Genomic DNA, 22,556 nt, shown 5'->3' with positions numbered 1-22,556 from the left:
TGCGAACGAATCACTGCTCCTCCGACGAACGGGGAAATTGTGTTCGAAAGGTGAAAGAGTATCGCGTGGTATCCGATCGTTGGCTTTCTCGCGTTCGCAAAGAAAAAGGAACCGTATCTGTTGAAGTGGCAAACCATAATCACATGGACCTTCTATAGCCGCGATAGAATCTCCTAGCTTTGGAATTCTCCTTCTACTCGTGACTTTTTCTCTTCGCGAAACGTCATTCAGGAACGCGAGCAAGTCTGTTGAAAATAAACCTCCCCAAAAAAAAGGAAGAGAAAAGAAAATGAGAAGAGATTGCGAGTTCGTTTTCAGGCTTCCCTATTGACGGTCTCCGCTCAGTTCCATCCGGAAGTTGCATTAAACAAATCTTTCCGTGGTAACGAAGACCCGAACGAGCTGGCGTTCTAATAAAGGAACCTCGAGACTCTTTCCTCGACCGCTTTCTTCCGCTCGTAATTAATAATACTCGCGGATTCGTGCCGAGCCAGGGTGGCGTTCCACGGGTCAAAGAACGGCTACTTTTCTCCCTCGGACTCGTCCTCTATCCCGTTGAAAAGCGTAACACGGCGTCGAGATGAAATTACCCAACGTCGCGATGCTCTTTCGTCTGAAACACCAAAGCGGAATTGCGTGTTTTCATCGTTGAAGGAAGCGAGATGGTGATTCGAAAAGCGGGGATGAAGAAGGAGAAGAATAAGTGGAGGAAGTAGGGTGGTTGCAACGCGAAGGAGCTTGAACTGCTTTCGGGGGTAGCTAGTTTCATATCGATCTAGGTGTCGTTATCAAGCAAGTAGGTAGGGGAAGTTATATAGTTATTGGCCCCTGTACAGTTATTGGCCCGTGGCCCTGGTTACTGCCATTCAGGGGCCAATTTCGTGGTTCATTTTCATCCAGGCGACTTTAATAATAACGAAGGTGCTTCCAACCTCTTTTTTCCTCTTTTCCTTTTTTTACTTTCATCCCCCTTATTTCGCCTCCCCGTCTTCGTTTGTCTTTCGCCTCTGCTTGGTCAAACGGCTATTATCGTGACCGAATTATTGAGCTACTTTAGAACGGGCCATCGAGGCAGAGAATTCTTGGCTGCCGCGAAAACGAGATAAAAATACAGCAGAAAATGCGAAGGAACATGGCACCTACTTTCGCGATAGCTGCTTCGAACTTCCAGATTTCGTTCATTCTTTTCGAAATAAATCTAATTAATATTCGAAACACATTTCGTAAATTGAAATGGAAAATGATGTTAATGGTGCTTTTAAGCGCGCAAATAGGAATACGCGAGTTGCAGTTATTAAACCATTACCGAGTTGGATTATAAATTAATAAACGCAGCTATTAGTGAGTTCAAAGCAAGATTTTTCCTTACACAGTTTATTTTGTTCTGACTCAACGGGAAGTTTAATGAAAATTTTCTTGAAAATCGTAAAATTTCGTAATCCTTGATTACGAGTTTCCGAATCAATCGAAACGAAATTCGATTCGTTTTAACATTCGGACGGGGAGCGGAATTCCGCGAGGAACGAGGGAAAAAGTTGTCAGGCAGCGAGGAAACAGCGAGCTAAGGGATGAGTGGCGTTGAAAAGCGTCAGCGAGACGTCTGTCGTCGATAAAATATCGCAGGATCGTCGTAAAACAAAAAGCGCGCGGGCGGTTCACCGTCGCCCTTAAAGAAAACCCCTTTGATTCGACGTCAAAACAAATTCAACTTGGCTCGAGTTTTACAACTTCAGAATTTTCTATAAATATCAAACTATTTCCTGCTACAGGTCGCTGTTTCCAATTCGCATTCGCAACGAACAATAATGCTTTTGTTCGTCGAACAATGTTGTTATAAAAGGATATACCCTAATTGTTTGGGAACAAATAACGCGCATCGATTCGGACAAAAGTGAACGATATCGATTTGATCGGGGTCAACTAGCCAGCCAATTCACCAGCCACGGAGAATAATTACAGACATCGACAGGCGTTAACAGGATTATAAATTCTATCCTGGCTCGAAACAGGCGTCTCGACGCTGGGAATCGGTAAAGTGGCGAGCTCAACAGGGCAAGTTTATGGCATCTTAGACCCTGTTCCACGATATTAGCTCTCCAGATAATTCTGTCTAAGATTGTTCGCGGTCTAACCACGCCTCTGCAATCACTTTCGCCCGTTGCCAGGATTCCTGGTAAATAATCGTTATGGTTTCGACGCTGATTACGCCAGGAAACATCGACGAGCAAGAAACAACACGTTGAATGATGTTTCGTCGCGATTCAAGTATCTTTCATATAAAAAAACGATATGCCTTGTTTCTTCGAAGGGAGCGAGTTTACAGGTTGTCACTCGTTAAACGAAACGTCGTTAGGATCGTAACACAGGCCAGGATTTTCCGAGGCGTCGTTGATACCACGGGTTAATTTTCGACGCGATAGAGGCGTGAATCGCGTAAAATCGTGGGAGGCAAGTTTCGAGCATCTGGTACACTTTGAATCGGTCCCCACCTGCATCAGCCATTCCCTTTGAAGGGTTATATTCCACGGCTCCGGTGATGGCTGGAATATGGGACACTGGAAGATAGCGAAAGTACGAAATTATGGAGCTGGAGTTGGTGTTTTGATTATGCAAGTGCTGGTGGATGAAGTTTTTGGTATGGCTAGTGAAATTTCGGAAGTTTAGACAGCTTGGTCGGTTCACATGCCTTGGTGCGCGGTGGAGGTTGAATCTTGATGTTATTATGCGTTATTAGGATGGAGCAGTACTTCAAGTGGTTAGGATGAATTTTCCTATACTCCTACGTCACGAATCGATATTTTCCTCGATAACAAGACTCGAGTATCGTATCAAAGACCGTTCCTATCCACTTGTTTCAATATCCAGGCAAATTTCATCAAAGCGGAGCAGCAATTAGGTGACAATCAGGCACGTGTTCGAACGGGGATACAAGAGAAACGGCGCGCATCAGGAGAAGTTGCCGGATAGAGGGAGATAGAATTTAACGTACCACGTGCTCGTAACGATCCGAATGTCTGCTCGTACGTCCTGTTCCGGAATTTAATACAGTAACGTACGCGTAATTTAGATCTGGTCCGGCACGGCTAATGCGTTACACCGCAACGCTCGCTCGCGCCTGGAATTTCGCGGGCAAATTATATGGGACCGGGGCAGGCAGAGAGGAGAGGCGGTCATTAACGCTCGGTGCATCAGCGTCGCATTCTGCCGCCGCGGATTCACTTTGCGCTTCGGGATAGCGATCGAAAAATACCTGGACGTGTCCCCCGTGTGTCCCCGTGGTCTCCACAAATCTTTCACCGCGGCAAATTATATCGTTACCCGTTCGAGCATTCCTGAAACGTAATGGTGCGTTTACAGCGGCGATGGTAGCGTGAATTTGTTCCACAAAATTGGGACTTCTCACGGTATCGCGAATAGAGAATATTTTAAATGAGCTGCGATGAAATATGAACCTAATAACTCCCTTAATTTACTTGTAAAAAAGATATCATTTCGCGCTGAAACTTGACACGTTTAGCAAAGTGTTACGTTCCTTTTCTAAATTACAATGTGTCTGTTGATCGTCGCGTTCCAAAACCGCGACGTTGCGGAAAGGTTGACGCGGTCCCTAATTTATCCGGCGTTAATTCGTAACACACCAAGACTTCTCAGTCAGCGTTTCACCCGGCAATCGAGGTGAAACACAGCGAATTCCAGCATCCCCAAGAAACCACGAGAAACTCTCTCTCTCTCTCTCTCTTCTCCCTTCAGGTTTTCTCAAGCTCTCTCGGAAAGAGAAGGTGGCGTGGATAAGGAAAAACTGACCTGCGATCTCTAATTTCTCGCGCGATTTTTACCACCGAATTCCTAGCTGGATTTTAGCGAAATTGGAGCGGAAAGTGGCAGAGTAAAAGCGAGGCAAGAGGAAATCGCTCTGTTCTCGCAGCCACGTAAGCCACCAAATGAAATTCTCAAGATAAACTTGAACACGGAAGATGGATCGACCAACGTGCCTCCATTTTCCGCTCTCTAACCGACGACGACGACGACGACGTTCTGTCGCGCACGATTCCACGTTGCACAAGAATATCGTTCGGCCAAGCTGTTTGCAATCACGACGACGATCGCGAAACCAGTTCAGCACTCGGCTACAACACGCGTCGATTTTCTTGTCCGTGTAACAGCCACAAAGATCGAACCACGCCTAACAGTTGCGACACTTTCGCCTTCCTCGTGAACGTTCGAAGGTTCATAACAGAGAAATATTAAATATTGTTTTAAAAATAAAATTATTATATCATTTTTTCTTTCATTAATCCATTAAATTGTGTTAAAATATACATGATCTGATAAAATTTGAAAATTTCTTCTCTCTCTCTCCAGTTTCTAATTACTTGATCAAATGAAACACGTATGATAAGAGACGTCTACATCGAGTACATTAAAATGGACATTATGGTATCAAGTGACTTGAACGATTCGATTAATCAGAGCAGAATAGACAAGTAGCAGTGACAAGAAGTCGGTGGATAAGCGGGATCGTGAAACGATCGTAACGAATTTCTAACGCGCGTTTAATTATTACCGATCATTATATCGAAATCACTAGGAGATTAGAATGATATTAGAGTGAATCCTGGTGTTGCGGCGTCCGGGCTGACGGCCGGCTATCGGAAAACGATTACAACATAATTCACGGTATCGATAAAATTTAATTGCACTTTATATAATGTAACGGCGCAGCCGAGCGAAGAGAGAGAGAGTGAGAAAGATAGCGCCTCGAATCGGTGAATTTATACACCGTCACTTTTGCAACCGTTCGAAATACCGAGTAACAAGGCGATTTCGATGGTAATATGATTCGTTATCGTACGCATACTCGTTTTATCATTACCACGAATCAAGCTACGTTTTGTATCTTGCCACTGCGACTCGAATCTGACGTTTCCCCGATAACCGCGGTATAAATCTGGGCGCAATATCACCGCGCAAAACCGTCACGAGCTGGCCACCGATTTTCTCGATGAAGATCGACGGATGTGTGACGTAAAAACGTGAAAAATTCGGAGAACTCTGAAAAAATAACAGAAACTTTATATCCCACGTTCCATCGCTCTTTCATACTTTTGGATTACAAATGTTTGACAACGTTTCGCGATGAAATCATCGTCTCTTTTATGACTCCGTACGGCGAATTCGAGGAATGATTATCGAGCTCGTTTCTACAGCTTCGACAAAGCGTTCGCCCGAAGGCGAGGCGGTTCGCGAACGAATTAAATTTTATCGATTCGCGAAACGCCAACAGCAAGTCGACAACGAGGACGAGTATCAGCGAGTCAGACGTTACTGATAACGTTGAATCGTCGCGAAACGTCTTCAGTACGCGGATATGGCCCGAAAATGGGCGCATAACAATTCGCGTGCTTCATGCCAGGAAGAGAGTTAACTGAATCCTGCGAAAAGATACGGATAAACGAGAGCGAGTTTAAAGTAAGCGCAGATGTTATTATTTCGATAGAGGAATTTCTTGATTATTTTAGTAGTAGCGAGATTCGAGTAAAGGCAAATCGAAGGGTAACGCGACAGAGATTGGCAAAGGGAATGTGCATCAGGTTTGAAGAGTGAACTTGAAGCTGAGCTGGATCCGACTTGTGCTTTGGGAGGTTTGACTTGGATCGAAGTGGGTTGTTGAGTTACGTTAGAACGGTTTCCACGTAAGTGAAATTTACGTTCAGCTGGACTGAGACTACATTCGGATTAAGAGGGTCCTATACTGAAGTAGGTTAAACTGCAGCTTGATTTAAATACGAATGAGGTTTACGCTGAGCCTGAGTTACTACGAGAGACGGCTTTACCTCCGTTTTCTACTGTTTTCAAAATTCTACCCGCAACCATTCAAAATTCATCCGATTTACCAACAATGCAATCGGCTACGTTCAATCTCACCGACATCGAAAGCGTTCAAGGATCACCAGGATAGCGTTGCCTGGGATGAAAGCGTCGAAGATAACTGAGAATCCTCGAGCAGAGATCTCTCTCAAGTATTGCACAAAGGCATCGAGACACTGCTTCGTCTACGAAAACGAAGGGAATCTCGAAAACGTAGAACGATTCAAAGTACACTTCTGTTGCCTACCAGCTTGCCACAGTTTCTACCCTCCGACAAATTGACAAACTTTCCTACTCTACCCTTAATATCATCAGCATTTTTCGCCAACGTTCACGGACTTTCGACTTTCTTAACGAATAGATTACTCCGTGAAAGTGCCTCTCCCTTTCTCCTCTTGTCTATCTAAATGGAAACGGAGAAAGACAGACGTTTTCTGGAGCAGTTTCGCGGTACGGTTGCGCGACGAGGGCATTAGAGATAACGGCAGAAGTGGTTCCATAAGGTAGCAAGAAACTCTGGAAGGAGATACACACACACAGACGGAGGCGCTCTGTAACGTTACACGTGTGGTTGTGTAGGTATGTAAAGGGAATAGGCGAGTGCATCTACAAGAGCCTTTACGTGGGACGCAGTGGGCGAAAAATTTGAAGAAACAACAGCTGCAAGAAAATTTGCGCTCGCTATGGTAGAATTTGCTAAAGCACGTGCCTCCTCGCTTTCCACCCTCGTGCGAGTGACACGCTAGCTGAGGAGGATGTTTATTTCGAGACACGTAACCGTTTCTTACCGGGGCTCGATCTTCTCTCGCTTCGATAAACCACGACCCGTTCTAAAAACCGTTGCATGCCTGGTGGATTTGTCGAGCGTGGAATCACGCTTTCGTGTCTATTACGCAGCCATTACGCGAAACGTGAATTCCTCCCCGCGGTGATTTTAGCGGGAACCAAAATGTCAGCGGGGAATTCATCCCGACGCTCGTAACATGATTCGTAGGTTTTCTGAAATTCTGTCGGAAAAGGAAATATTTTTACAGAGATACGGATGGAAGAACGTTATCTCGGGTCACCGACAATGGACACACGAGAGCAAAGGGTTAATACCCGAGCCGTTCTCGTTGCTTCTCAAGAGCAAAACGCGCTCGCGGCCTCTTCTCCCGTCCGTTTGCCGCTTTTTCCTCGCTCGTCGCCGTCTTTATACCGGCATGGTTTCGCGAGCAACGACCGCCGCCTGCAGTCAGCCAAGATGGCAAGTGTAACGCAAACCGTGAGTAAGGCGAGCGCCCGTTCAGCTCAATTATTTTCGACATTTTTCAACGCGTCCCTCGAACGCGTTGCTCGCGTGCACCGGCCACCTTTTTCTATCGGACGTTCCGCGAAACGATCGTGGACGGACCGTCACGAAAAACCGTTCCTTGGCCAGGGAATTACACGATCCCGAGTGGACGTAATGGCCAAGGGATCGTAACAAGTCGCTTACCGCTGCGAATTGACTTCCTTGCAAAGAGAAGCTACTCTCCGCTCGCTAACGGGATCAATTTTTCTACCTCGCGCTACTGACGAGCATCCAGCGAAACATTTCCTGTCTGCGGAACGACAGTCTTTCATTTTACAGAATAATACTCTATCCTCCGAGTAGCTTAGAAAATTTCCCAAGAATGATTTACGCTCGAATGAATCACAGTAGGCGCAATTATAAAATTCCACTTTGCACCTACTGCAGGTCACTCAGGTGCAAACTTGGAAAAATGCAACTGCACCTCGTGCATCAAAGCTGTAATCTAATCGGAAAATGAACAATTACGACGTCCTCTAATACAGCCTGCATCTTTTCACTGGCACTTCTTTGTACAGTCTCGATTATCCTCAACTTCTTTCACTCGCGTTAAGTCGCACCCTGCCCTGCTATTAAGTCATTCGTAAGAATCTTCCTCGATCTCCGCTTCGATTCAGACTTTTTCCCTCCCGGACAATCGCTGTTTTTCGTTTCGTGCGTGCTTAGTTGAACAGCCACACGAAGGGAAACGACTTTCCAGCGAGGAACGCTCGCTGGTGCAAATTGGTTTAATTAGAAGCGGCCGAGCGGCAGTGTAAAGGTGCATCAGTGTTTATGCACGAAGCACCGCGGTTCCCCGTGACAACTCGATTTTCCATCGAAGGAAAAATATTTAATTATGCGCGACGCGACCACCCCCGCACGCTTCACCCTGCCTCGCCAGCGGCGAGGGTAAATCAATCCGGAGGATCGGCTCGGTTCGACTCGCTGCGTGTTCGACATACGAGAAACGCTGCGCGAGTGGTCGATAGCCTATGTATCTTGCAAGAAAATTGTTTTTTACCCGCTTTTGCGGCTCTTGATACATAAAACTTGTAAAAGAGAAGCGTTCGAGATCGACATCCTTGTTTATGGAATTTGTAACGCGCGAAGATAAGCTTCCGATTGAATTCGGAACCATGAAACGATAAAAAAAAGGTATTGATGAACTATTAATGTATACTGTTAAAATTCAAATACAATTTTGACAGTATGCACGGTCGATTTCTCTGAAAAAGAACTGCAGATTTGTTTGAGTACGGTCTATCGTGTAAACATTTGAACCGAAAATATTTATGGCTTTACGCTACAGGGCAGTTTTTAGCTGACAGATACGAAAATGCATTCATTTGATGTTTACAATTAATACGATGAAATAGAATGGGGAAAGTCACAAAATTGGTTGGATATTCCGAAAACCAGGCTCGTGTATAAAATATTTATCATTTATATTTTACGTTTTCCACCGATGTTTTATTGTGGGTATTGAAGGTAAATTCTTTTTTTACAAATATTTAACGGTATAAAGCGATAGAGAACGCTGGAGCAGTTGAGCCGTCGTGTGTTTGATATAAAAAAGAAGAAAATCACGGAAGATCATTATTTCTCCATTTATCCCAACCATGTCAAGATAATGTTACAGCAAATCTCTTATTCAACTTTTTCGTCTCGTAACTTTTCTCGAAAGCATCTCGAAGTGTTCCAAGATGTTTTTTGCTCGTTCGCTTAAACTCTCAACGGACATACTTTCCATTGGTCAGAACGAGCAGAACTAAATATTACTGCGGAATGTTAGCAGTCCATTTTCGCTCCGGCTACGCGAAAGAAATTGCCGAAGTTTCAGCATTCGCGAGAACAGCCTCGGTGAATATTCAAAGTTGGCCAATTTTTTTTCGCCTACTCGGCGAGGAAAATTGGCAGGTAAAATTCCGTAGTAACACTTCGCTCAATTGAAACACGCTTTTAACTTCTGTAGCTCTTCTTGCAACCGATAAATTCCTTTGTGACTCTTCAATTTCATTTTTCAATTTCGTACTTCGTATTATCGATGTAACGTTAAAAGGTATTCAGAATTTCCATTCTTTTTCCGCTTTGCGGTGTTTAACGATGTTAATGTCAGTGATATTAACATATATGAATGGCGTTCACTCGAGCCAAGACCTTTTTCTCACGCACTGTATTTATTAATTTCCCTGTATCTTACTCCTTGAATTGTGTAATTGCATTGTTACCGTGTACCACCTCTCCTTTCACATTTAAGATCGATAGTTAGCGTCTTCCGTTTCCTTGCTGCAACGTTGCATACCGTTGCACTGTACCATAATTGAGCCTGCACGGAATGTTTCAGAAAAGAAATCTTGCAACAACAGAACCACTCGAGCAATGGAATGTTCAAATAATGGGTCCTTCGGATAATGAAGAGAGCGAATAATGGTTATGCTCGCATAATAGAGATTCCAATGCGACAGCAGCAGTACCATTGGGAAAAATTCTTGCTACATCTTTTAATGAATGGTTAGTCTCTGTCAGATATCACGGTATTCGTCGTTATTAGCTATTATCAAAGATCCGAGTAATAGCATTTCAAATAACAGCTCTAATGAATACGAAGCGAGGGCGCAAGCGTGACGAAAGCGAACAAGAAGCGGATATGTAGTACATTTTGATATATCTGATTAACTGTGAAGCCGTCCCTGGTACAGAATATGAATTGGAATATTCATAAAATAGGGACTTGGAAATTTTCTCTTCATTAGCTTTTCTATAAGGATCTTCCCGGAAAGTCGGCGACGCACGGTGCTTAGACTCTGCACTTTGGCATTTTAAACTTCCAAGTTCTGCTTTGCCAAATTATTAAACTGGGGACTTAAAAATTTTTCTCTTTATCAGCTCATTCCTTTTTCATAGACATCAAGGATTTATCCGGAAAGTCGGCGACGCACGGTGCTTAGACTGCACTTTGGGATTTTAAACTTCCAAGTTCTGGTTTGCCAAATTAGTGAAATGGGAGCTTAGAAACTTTCCCTTTGTCTACTCGTTCCTAGCACTATGCTTTTCTATAGATAACCAAGGATTTGTCTGGCAAGTCGGCGACGTACGGTGCTTAGACTGCACTTTGGGATTTAAAACTTCTAAGTTCTGTTCTGCCAAATTAGTGAAAGCTTAGAATTCGTTCTCTTATCAACTCGTTCTTAGCCCTATGCTTCCTTATAGATACCAAGGATTCTTCCGGAAAGTCGGCGACGCACGGTACTTAAACTCTGTGCTCTGGAACTTAACATTGCCAACTCGTATTTTGCCAAACATCCACGTGTCATCATTACCACACGATTGGATCTGTAATATTCTATTTATCCAACGTCGGAATAAGGGATTCATCTGATTATCATCCCTCGGCCATAAAAACAAAGCGGCTCGTCCAAGTTTCAGATGGGTCCGAAATAAATCAGTATTCGGGCGCGTCCAGCCGGAAATAAGAAAAAATGACGTGCTTGTTATCCGTATCAGGAGCGGTGCCGCGAGTACGCAGGCCGGACTTTAACAGAAGGAAGAGAAGCAAGGCAGCCAACGAAGGGAAGATATATAGACCATTCGCAGAGTCCATTCGCCTCGACGCGTACGCCTGCCTATGGGACAAATAACCGTATAAATTTCACCGCGCGACACGTCCTCTTATATTACATGGAAATGCACGGGATGTCGTGCCAAATAGTCTCCTACGAGCTTCTTCCCTCGTACTCGCGTTAATTCTTTCGTCGCTACGATCAACGAATTTGTTTCTTCGAGGATAAAAAACAGAAGAAGAAAAAAACCTACTATCTTATCTCAGGGTAGGAATTAGTTGCAACAGAGCGTTAATTCAAGAAGAATATAAATCTTGGTGGAGTACAACGAGGGAAGATGAGGAGTTAAACTGATGAAGGCAGCTAGTGTTTTGCAAGTAAAATGAGGTATCCTTTACAACGCATCTCAGCAAACATCGCATAAGCCTCGGAGCGTTTGAAGATGTTGCGAACGAGCTGAGATGAATTCAGATCGGGCTACAGGTGTAGCCAACATATTTTTTGGCATAACTTCATGAATAAATTTTGTATTTTTCTTTTTTCTCTTCTGTTTGTTACGTCGTGCAAAAGAGAAACAATTTTCTTGATCCTCGAACAAAACAGAAAAATAATTTTATATATCATACAGTCTTGCATGTCTTTGAACATTTATTTAAAATTCATTGAATTCTTCTGAAATGGATTAAATTGCATGGAATTTTCGAAAATAAATCGGCACGTCCGAGAATTATTCGGTCTGTAACATTGTTGGGTTATTCGGATAATGAAGATATCGGTTTTGGTACGGTTAATACGGATATCCGAGATATTTGGATAACACAAGTGGCATTGTGAATCGGGCACGGCGGCGATACGCGGGTTCGTGAATATATGGAGAGAGCTCGTTGCCCGCTGTTATTCCCGCTACTCGAATATTTTCTTCGATATTAACATCGGCGAGAGTACGGTGGCCGGTGGGGCAAGCAGTTGTGCAATAGAACGGAAAGGGAAGTGCTTCGCTGGAGATTATTGTCCGATTCTAGGGTGCTTGTTCGCTGGAATCACGTTCAATTTGCCGTAAATAGCTTTCGATCGAAGGATGGCTACTTTACATTTCATATCTGATGTAACTATCTCTAATGTATCTATAAACGTAACAGCCGGTTTCTTCAAATCAGTAATTAGCTTCGTTACTGAAGATTAGAAGAATAAATTTTCCTCTTCGGGCGAGAAACATTATCGTTCGAATGAAAAAACCTTGCTCCTTTTGTACGCGCGGTAACACAGTGAAATAATTTCCTCTCATTCTGGTCGGCGCTCTCGTTTTCCGTCAGCTCCACTTTTGGTTGCCATTTGTGTCGCGCAATGGAGTGCGCTGCTCCTGACAGCACTTCACATCCCCTGCACCCTCTTTGTCCGCCACGTCGACACGACAATGAGACACGGGTTCGCGATATGAATGAATTCCTTGCCAACCCCTCGGCAACATCCCTTTCTGGCTGCAAGTGCAGATGCACCCCCTCTCTGCTCATCCGATTGCTGGTCAAATTCGATATCTCCTTCTCTTTCCCTTTGAACGGAGCATCGTTCGTAAGACCGCTTCTATTTCCTCCGATAAAGTCAAAGGTCCTCGAGCACGGTCAGCGTTTCGAAAGCATCGATCATTAGTACTCTTCGTGCGAGGGAACGGGGAGGTGGCTTTGATGCACCCTTGCTTTTCTCCCTGTTCTACGTATTTCGATAATTATGGATGCCGAACGCGTGACTCGCCACGATTCATTGGAACCGGGGTTGTTTGTCGTTGAATGAAGTCTGCTATTGCAGGGGGATCGAGAAGATCGACTTGGAGAGCTGTCACTGGACGCGGAGTTCGTTTAAGCCGGTATCAATAATGCCGAGTGACGGCGAAAAAGGGAGGAAAGATTGATTCGGTATTACCTATATTTTCCAATAACTTTTGAAAGCTCCTTTTGCGGGTTTATGTGCATTCAAACTCTTTAAGCGGGGTTTTATTTTATATATCGACGCACGCGCTAGTAGTAACTTCGCTATGAAAAATAAATCCACGATTTTTAGCTTACTTTGAAATAAAAAGAAACGCGGGTATCTGAGAGAGAATCTCTGTAAATAAAGACCGGTTCGCTTAGTGATTAACGATAAATCTGCTCGAATGAGAGTCTTTGTAATTGTTTCGAGCCGGGTATTCGAGGTGCATCGCAGCGGCGCGCAATTACGAACGTAATTCGATCGTTAGGACGTTAGAAAGCTGAAGGACCATCGTCGGTGACCGGAGGCTCGACGGAGGAACGACGGGGGTGGCCAAAGAATTAAGCGTAACAAGGTTTCCCGGCGGGACCCGTTATTACGAGCCAGGCGATGCACTGCTCGCCGACTTCTCGTAATTTTCCGACTCGCGAGTCGACGGGAATAATTATAAAAGTGGGCGAGAGCGTTCCCCTTTACGGATGTGCGAGCAGCTTTCAACGAAGCTCGCGTAATTACTAAGAACTTGCCTTTACGTAGCGCGAACGAACGAGCCGGGACCAGGCTCGTGAAAGATACCCCGCGATACGAGTCCACCGTTCCATCTGTCTCGCCAAGATCTATTAACCTATATTTCAACAAACCCCTGTCCCATTGTTCCGGCCAAGGAGTTCCAAGCGAATTCGTATCCAGCCGTGAGAGCGACTCGATGACGTACTACGCGGACGATTTTTGCGCTCGTTAAAGAGACCTCCGTGGAAATGATCGAGTTCATTAGGAGGATGCTGATGATTCGCGAATAGCGGCGGTTGGATTCGCGCGAACAGAATGCCACCTTGATTCTGGAGCATCACTTTTGCAGATGTCGAGTCTTAGAAATGCTTTCTGGCCTAGATATTCGGTTTCGCTTTGGAAGAACTGCTTCTTCCTGTGATGGGAAATACAGTGATGGGAGTAAAATGAAACTCTAGTTAAAACGTATGGTATTTTTACATTTCTTCGTTATTTAACACTTTGATTACCAAATTGGTTACCTATGACTGGAATTTATTTTCTCATTGGACCCTTGGTGGTCATTAGTGGTCAAAAATTCTATAGTGAACCCCGGGATAAAATAAAACTTACGTGGCAGTCAAGGTGTTAATATTAGAGTAATTAACGTTAGAGAGATAATTCTAAAAAATGTTCAGTTACTTACCGTTTTAATGGTCCATTATTTCGAACTGGTCTGAAATCTCTTGTTAAAGAAAGCAAAAGAGATCGCTGGACAGCGAAGCGAGGGCTGGACTTCTAATGATATCAAACGTCGTCGTTAACGGGGTCCGTTAACGAGCGTACATAATACATACCGGTTGATAGAATTTTAGATCATGACGTTCCGTGGATCTCACACTCGGGCGGCTGATTAACCGATGAACGTTGAATCGTGGATCGATCCGTGACGGGTGAAAAGGAATACGTTCTTCTCCGTGTTGTGATTAAAATATATATAAATAACTTTATTGTTTATAATAAAATGCCCTATCTATATTACAAATATACAAAACTCTCGCTATGTACAATGAAAATCTCCTGCTCGACGAGAAACAAGAGAACGCTCATCGGAGGAGACACGCTAGACCCCCTCTAGGTTCACCGAATCGATCGATCGATAGGTATTCTTACAATTATTCGATCGATCGGATTTAATAAACTATTCGAGTTCGAGTAGAAAGAGAAAAAACTTGTTTACTTCGTTGCAATTACGAGTTAATTAAAGGTAGTATGCTCTCTGTGTGTGTTTGTGTTGTGTATGTGGTTTTCATTTAATCATCATTCTTCTTCTTTTTCTTCTGCTTTTTTTTCGTGAGTTTTTTTTTTTTTCGTTTTCTTCGCTCTCATTTATTCCTGTTGTTTTTGTTCTTGTTTTGGTTTGTTTTATCGCTGTTCATCGCCCTAATTACATTTGCACACTACGAAGCTATCACGAGTCTCAAAAATACGAATAAACCGTTTACTTTAGGTGAGAACACCGTGTTACGGAGTACAATTGCGATAGTAAGAAATACTTCTTGATAATAAGTAGAGAGAAACGTCGCGCAACAGTCGGGAATCCTGCAACAGAAAATAACGTATCCATGATTAGAGGGAAACGCGTACCGTTTCTTCTTCTCTCTTTGACCAAGCTCGAGAAGAAAATCTACTCCAATGCTGTCTCCGTTCTACTTTGTTACAATCGAAGGCGTTGCCGGAAATCTTTCAATTTCTTCATTGTTCTACTTCAGCGAAGAATTCTGCTACGAATTAAAAAACAGACGAACCGACGCTGTTCTACTAACACAAAAGAAAGCCACTTTCTTTGCGTTGTACGGAGAAATATGGCGGACCATGTGTCTTGAGACTTTTCTCTAGCAACTTTGAAGTTACTCGAGCTCGGCCATGATGAATTCGACTTTTAACACGTTCCGCAAGAATTACAACGTAACGTCTACTTTTATCTTTCGACCTTTGCCATAAATTTTCGGTATGCGCGCGAACGTGTTGGCCATCAATTTTGATAATCCAGAATATACAGAGGGATTATGCGAATAAAGAGTCACTCACCTTTGCCCACTGCGATTTTCAATTACTTCATGCGTAATGCGAATCGATAATACTTCTGGCAACAGTTCACATCTGAAACAGAAAAAGCGAAACGTCCGGTTACAACGGCGCCTATAAATCACTTGGACGTCGACGACGCTCTCGACGCTCAGACAAATTCTCCCGGCGAACGTATTTTCAGGAAATAAAACTGGGAAACTGTGGTGGTCACCGGGAGACACGACGATTTGTACGCGTGTACACGGGTGCACTGACTTCAATGTGTATGCACTCGATTGTTTCTTGGACCGTCGAGGATAGAAAGAACGTGCTCGCTTCGAAAAAGGAATTGCTATGCTGGAATTAAACGTTTGCCTCGGATCAAAACTCTCTTAATTCACGAATTCCCATGTTTTTCGAAAGAATTTTCAATTAAATAACCGAAACGTTGATGTATGTTCAAAATCACACGGTGACGAAAAATTTTGGGGGGACAAAACAGAATGACGGGACAAAATTCGTGCAAAAGATTCAAAGTAGAAATAAATATTTAAATAGAAGCTGAAACACTGTCATGTTTCTCTTCTCTTAAAAAAGGAAATATATAATATCCATTCATGGTATTTCGTTAACCAGAAAATAAAACAGATCGAATACGCAAACATGAAAATTGATGGATGTGTTTCTGTGAAATTAAAATGATGAATGATTTCGCGATACCATTGGAACGGACGATGCATGCAATGAAAATTTTTAATTCAATGGACGGGTTTATTGAAATACCAGATTATTGATGATGAAAGGGATACGAGTATGTTATAAGCCAGCTGTGATAAACCTTACTACAGTTTTAGCTTCGATGCATTCATTCCCTTTGAATCTGGCTATGAAATGATTAATTCAGTTATTTTAGCAACAAAACGTTTTGAAGTTTTGCTGTAAATTATTTCTCAAATTACTTCTGCCTTTTGCTCGTGTTTATCAGAATATTTTTACCAAACATAGCTGAATGATTAGCTGATATTTCGTTAGAGAAACGAGTGAAATTCATGATTTTAACACCGTCTGATACGGTATCAGCTAGGAAAATTACCGAAAAATTCCATCGAAATCGAGCGTGTCATAACGTCACATCCTCTTTCTTCGCTCCGCCGGACCCGCCTTTAGAAATGCATTTAAACTTCCGCTTCGTTGTGCCCCCTGTCGAAACGCGTTTCCATTTCGCCGCGGTTGTCGCGTCTAGACGCCGGGATCCCTGGCAGACGCGGAGCGGCGTTTGGTTTAGGAAAAACCTTCTCGGGATCGTGGCTCCTACCGTGGATTCCGGTTACTTGAATCTTCTTACGCCTCGATGAACGGACACGTCGGGGCCCGACGCGTCTCGTTCGCTTGTTACGTCGTCCATCTTGCTCGGAACCGAGACACGAATTGATACAACACGGGGTGGAATGTCCGTTGCCACGCCGCCGTTTCACGAGTTGGAATCGAATTGGATCTTGGGACACGTGACATTTTATTGCTGCGTGCAACGACAGTTTTACCGTCCCGGAAGGACGTTTCGATGCTCGCCTCTTGGTATGCCGTTCCTTTTATTGCCGACGTTGAAATGGTAAACGTCCGACTGTCTAACACGAGCCCGATGTCCCTAAATAGCGTTTGCGATCAATGACATTCAATTTTCGGATCCTAAACCGGACGACTGAACACGAAATGGATTCAAACGATTCCTACTTCTCTCTCCATTTATGCGTTGGGGTATTATTAAGAGATTAATCGATAAATATTCTTGACGCCTCTGGATATATTCTATAATTACGGTCAAGTGACTGTAATTACCTTTTGTACAGAGTGACCGCTTAATAAAGGCTGTCTATAATAATGAAAGGGTTAAGAACCGCCCTAACTTTCGTGCGCTGTAACACGAGACCCAACCCTCGACACGCAACCCTTGACGATGAGACTACAAACTGAGCAACGCGACAGGCGCATCGGCGGGAAAAAACAAAAGGCAGCGGTGAACAAAAAGAAAAGCCAACGGGTTAGGGATTGCTAGGAGAGCAGTCGACGGAAGGAGAGAAAGCCGAGCGACTTTGTCCGCTTCCCTGGTGGGCGACAACGGCGACGGTGTCGCCGGGCGATTTAATTGAACCAGCTCGGAAAATTAATAATGGTTCGCGCTAGTCGCACCTTTTTGTTTCACCGTGCCCGCGCGGCCGTTTGTGAAATAATTCCAATAAACGCGAATCAATAGGATTTTCCAGGAACAAGTTGGCTGGTACAAATGTAATTACAACGTCAGCCTGCTCGATTGGATCTGCTTGATTCGTGAAACAGCGCGTAAACAGCCGGGCGTATCGATCGCGAAAAAATCACTTCCGATTAATAAACGGCAAGTTCGATTAGGAATTGGCTGAATGATCAAAATGACGCGTGATCAGCCTCTCGCGGAAATCTCGTCGATCATTAATTCGCGTACCGCTTAGCTGAGTATTTCTCCACAATGGCCGATACACAATTTCGTTGATGACGATGCGTCAACTTGTCGTCGTTATGAACGTCCAACGGCCCGCTCGCAAAGTGGCCGCGATTGCCCGACTATTATGTTATCAATTTAGACGCAATCACGACAGCCCGATGATTAATTATGCGAGCCGTGCACGCGCGACGAATAAAAGTGCCGAATAAGACTGTAACGAATCAACAAAATAATGCGAATACAAGAAGAAACGTAAAATTGAAAGTGTTAATAAGGAAAATGACGATTGATTCGTCCACGTTCCAGTCTGTGTTCGTTCGGATCGGCTGAATCGGTGGTTAAAATTCCAGACGAAGAAAACCGCAACGGAGGGGCGGGTGTTTGCAGCGGAAAGAAAGTAATATCATTCAAAAGCACCGGAAGTTATTCCTCGATGCGAAAGTTTCTCCATTTTACATTACAGAAATGGTCCGCGGTGGATGTTAGTCGCGGGGAAAACTTCATCTCGGCGATAACTTTTCCAATTATTATTAGATGGCAAATGGACAGTCTTTGTGTTTGCCGTGGCCAAGTCGGCCTCCCGGAAGTTCAAGAAGTCTCTGAAGGGGAACTCGAGCCACGGTGCACAATACCTTGGTGATAAACCCCGACGGAGCCGGGTTGGAAAATCTATTTTTGATCGAACGCTCGATGTTTTCCGAGCACTTGCACGCGCTCTCTCCACGGACAAAGATTTCATCGACAAGTGGATCGACAGAGAAAGAGAGAAAATGTGCTTTAACTCACTCGAAATCGAACAATCACGTTAACTTCCGCCCACGGTCCATCGATATTCTCCGCGCAGGGTGTCTAGCAATCGAGGCCGCATATTTTAACTGCTCCTCTCGTTTCGAGTGGGGAAAGCGCGAATTAACGCGAGTTTAATTCGTGGAAAATTCGATTGAAAGATTTAGTAAAATTCCAATCTATCCATCGCTGGAGGAATAATAATTCCGTACTGTGTTGTAATACTTTTGTTTATAAGGGGCTCGTACATATTGAAATAAACAAATAAATGAATAAATAATACCCAGGATACAAAACCCTTCCTTTTGTTTGGAATTCATAATAGCTATGAACCAGGATTCAATTAATAAACAGCCTAACAACCTTTCATCCTCGAGCCTCTTCAAGGAAGAAAATAATCACAATGCTATCAGATACTCCTATCGTGCTCGTCAACGAGGAGGAAACAGGGGATCTTATATACCATTTAAAAAAAAAAAAAAAAAGAGGGATCATCAACATATCAGATCGTATTTATCATCCGTTAATCACGGTCGTATCGTTAACGAACAAAGAAGAAAACGAAGAAAAACATCGAGGGGGTAAGGCGAGCGAACGACAGAGGGAACATTAATTACAACCGCGCGAGTGGCGTGTCGGTAATCGCTTTCGTCCTGAATTAAAAGTAGATTAAGATATCTGGCCAAGCTGTGACTTTTAAAAGGGGCGCGAGAGGATGGATCGCAGCGATAACAACGGCAAAGGTGAGTCCAACAACGGAAATAATGAAATGTTCTAGCGAGCCGATGTTGAAATACCACCCTTTTGTGGAAGCAGAAGTCGTTCCATGTTTACAAACAAAGTGGAACTGGTTCTGAAGGGACAACCCGTACGAGTGGACACACCCTGCCCCATGGCACTCGAGCGTGTGAAAGAGCGACCAGATGAACAAAGAACGCCACTGTCCTTTGTCTCAACGGCTCACGACAGGCTGAATATAATGCGAGCGTGTTAATTAAAGCCGATAGCTCGGCGCGGATAATCGCGCGTGCACACAAGAATCTAGGAAAAGAAATGAAAATGGTCAGCATTCAAAGGATTTATTTCGCTACCGCGAAATTTAACGCAGGCTCTATGGTGATAATAACGGTTCGTTAATTTACCATCTCGCGTATAATAATAACTTTTCGATTCGCGTTACTTTTATTATCCCAATGACCGGCAATTAAGATATTGTGAGCTGCGTGCCGCATCGGTGGCCATTATTAACCACCATTAGCCGAGTCTCGTTCGTCGTTAACGCGATGTGAAATTGAAATTCCCCATTGTTCCCGTGTTGATTAACATTCTGTTCAACTTAAGAAGGTATTACAGCATCATCTTATAGCAACAGAAATAAAACGTCACGGAATGACTTTTGCAAGAGAAACACGCTAGACTGACAGGAGAAACGGACAAGGGGTTAAATGAAAACGATTTCTTCGATGCAGTCTAGGCTGCATCATATTCGGTCGCGGCTAATAAGAGCGTCTCGATAGTTCCGATGCATTATTCCTGTTCATTCGTGGCTCGCATATACGTATACATCCGGCGTAGCTTCGCGTCCAATATTCAGAGTGCAGCTGAAATTCCCTCAGCCAGGATTTTAAGGAATAGAAGAGACAGAGGTAGAGAAAGAGGGCGAATGGAAGAGAACATCGGTAGAAACTTTCCTCGACCGAACACGCTCTCCCTCTCCTACCCTTATTCTATCTGTACTTCGTGCTCGGTTCATTAAAATTGAAGGTTCCTCCGTCGTTGCCGTTGCCAAGTCGAAAGTCTGCAGAAACTTTGCCGATGTATCTCTCTCGCTACCCAGTTTCCTTCCTTCTCCTCCTTCTTCCCTTCGAACAACCGCCCGAACCACCCTTCGCCATCGGCAACGATAGTAACAAAACGTGACGTGGTCCCCTGTATTTCGTTACGTGCATCCGAGTGACGGTGTCGCGGCCACGCCAACCGAATTGCCTTTCCTTCCTCGTACCCTCTTCGCGACGAAAACACACCCCTTTTGCGTGCCGACCACCCTCGGACCCTTTCGAACTTTCCGCCCGAGGGGATGCGCACAGTTCTGCCGATATTCGGCCACATGTAAATTCCTCGTGTTTCTTCTTTTTCTTTTTTTTTTTTAAAGAATGTTGGGAAGGTCGACACGACGGAAACTTTGTGTAACTCGCAGTTAGTGGTGGTGTATTTGTACGAGAGTCGACTTGGCAAACTTTGGGGGAAACAAGGATCAGGTTGATAGGGAGAGAATTTTTGTATTTGATAGAAAAATGAGCTAAATGCGTAGTGAATATTTTTGGATAGATAAAGGGGGTGGAAAAATCTCAGTAACGCTCCTTCTATTTTTTAATTGAACGCATTTGTCTTTGGATAGAAGAGACTTTTGTAAGAGACGATCGTTTAAAAGGGCAGGCTTAAGGGAAAGGAAGTTGTCGACAGTTTGAATGGCTCCGAGTGGTTAAAGCAGTCGAGATAAAGGTAAGATCCTATTTCGGATCTAGATCTAGCCCGGCACTGAGCCGCAGGAGATAGCTATTTGGCATTATTAGACCCCGAGAAGAGAAGGTCTCGGGAAGGGCTGGATGGAGTTCGATTAGTTAGAGCAATCGAGTCAAAGGAAAGATCCAACCTCGAACCTTGCTCCAACGATCACCCGTCGAACGATTTTTATTCTTATTGCAATTCACGGAAATAGAATTCCGTTTTCCTACCTCGGAATTTTCTATTATTTTTCTACTTCCTACGAAAGCTACGACTTATCCGAAACGAGACAATTATTTAGAGCATATTTGACTTCAACGAAGCACCTTTTCTAACTCAATTCCCTACAACCAGGCTGGTACACGATTCAAAGAATCACTTCCGTTCAATTCGAAACGAGAATTCGTCGATCATCTACGATTAATCGATGATCAAACGACGAAACGGAACAAATTCAAAAATCATTGGGGACTGTTGGTTTTCGAACGTGTTAAAAGAATCAGCCGTGAACGGTGCTCGACACAGAGGCGGGCAAAAATCTCGTTTCGCGATCGAAATCGAATGAGAGCGAAAGGAACGAACAGTGGACACTATTGACGGTAGGGTGGGTATGGAACAGGTGGAGGATGAGGGGCGCGATTGGAAAAAGCGTCATTCAAATTTCGGCTCGTTGGACGAGCGACGCGGCTTCTGAAGCGGAATGACACAACGGAATGACGACGCCGCAATGGCTCGTTTTTTTCCGGCTTCCGCCGTCGCCTCTGAATGCGAATCGAATCGAATCTATCCGGTCGAAAGGTGGCGGCCACGTTCGATAACGAGCGGTCAATAAACGTGATGGGAAACGCGTCTCTTCTAACGATGGCAAACGTGTTAATTCCTTTTTTCAAATCATCAGACCCGTGCCAAGGAAGCGAATGAACCACCACTTCTATTGTTTCTCGCTTTCAAAGCCTCGTCAATTTTACAACCACCCGAAACCCTAAAACTCCATTAGCGTGCAAGTCTTTATTTAGATGGAGATAATTTATATAGTTTTGCAATTTAATAATGAATTCAGGGATATCCATACCATTTGAAAAATTGTTAAACAAGGTGAACCTTAAAATTGTATTGGTTCCATACCAAAGAGATTGCATATCGAATTTTTTAACAATGTAAAGTGACACCAATAGTTCCCATGGAAAACACAATGAAATCGAAACGATAAAAGCAGTTATGATCAAAGTAAAAAGTAGCAGAATCAACGAGTTACGCGTTTATACAGCAGCAGTGTCCTTTTTTCTCTTTTTCCGAAATGGCGATGCTCAATTTCCCTTGCAACTAGAGAAGAGAAAAAAAGATGCATCCACGAATATCTAGTACATCCGCGAGCACACGAATCACGATGTAACGACGTGCCAGCGTACAGAATTCACGAAAACCAACGAGGGAAGATATTTTTTTTTCGACTCTGCCCAGAGGGCCGGCGATACAGAACGAGAACGACGCGGCGGAATTAGTCCGAATCGATGCTCTCTGC

The 22,556-nt window shown here is 43.9% G+C and overlaps 1 protein-coding gene across 2 annotated transcripts in view; it reads right to left on the bottom strand.

Annotated features, from left to right (window-relative positions):
* Positions 1–14,229: 14,229 nt before the first annotated feature.
* LOC114871986 (toll-like receptor 6) overlaps positions 14,230–22,556 on the bottom strand; it is a 38,327-nt gene continuing 30,000 nt past the window's right edge. Inside the window, exons 2-3 of one of the 2 annotated variants that reach the window (XR_003788683.2) lie at positions 15,289–15,360; positions 14,230–14,799 (exon numbers count right to left, since the gene is read on the bottom strand). The gene's annotated coding sequence lies outside the window, so the exon portion shown is untranslated. Of the gene's footprint in view, positions 14,800–15,288; positions 15,361–16,831; positions 16,913–22,556 lie in introns of those variants that run through there. The other variant, XM_029178664.2, reaches the window with a different exon arrangement.

Source organism: Osmia bicornis, chromosome 6 (assembly GCF_907164935.1).
Source record: "Osmia bicornis bicornis chromosome 6, iOsmBic2.1, whole genome shotgun sequence".
NCBI classification, from domain to species: Eukaryota; Metazoa; Arthropoda; class Insecta; order Hymenoptera; family Megachilidae; genus Osmia; species Osmia bicornis.
This window is presented reverse-complemented; position numbering and strand designations above follow the sequence as displayed.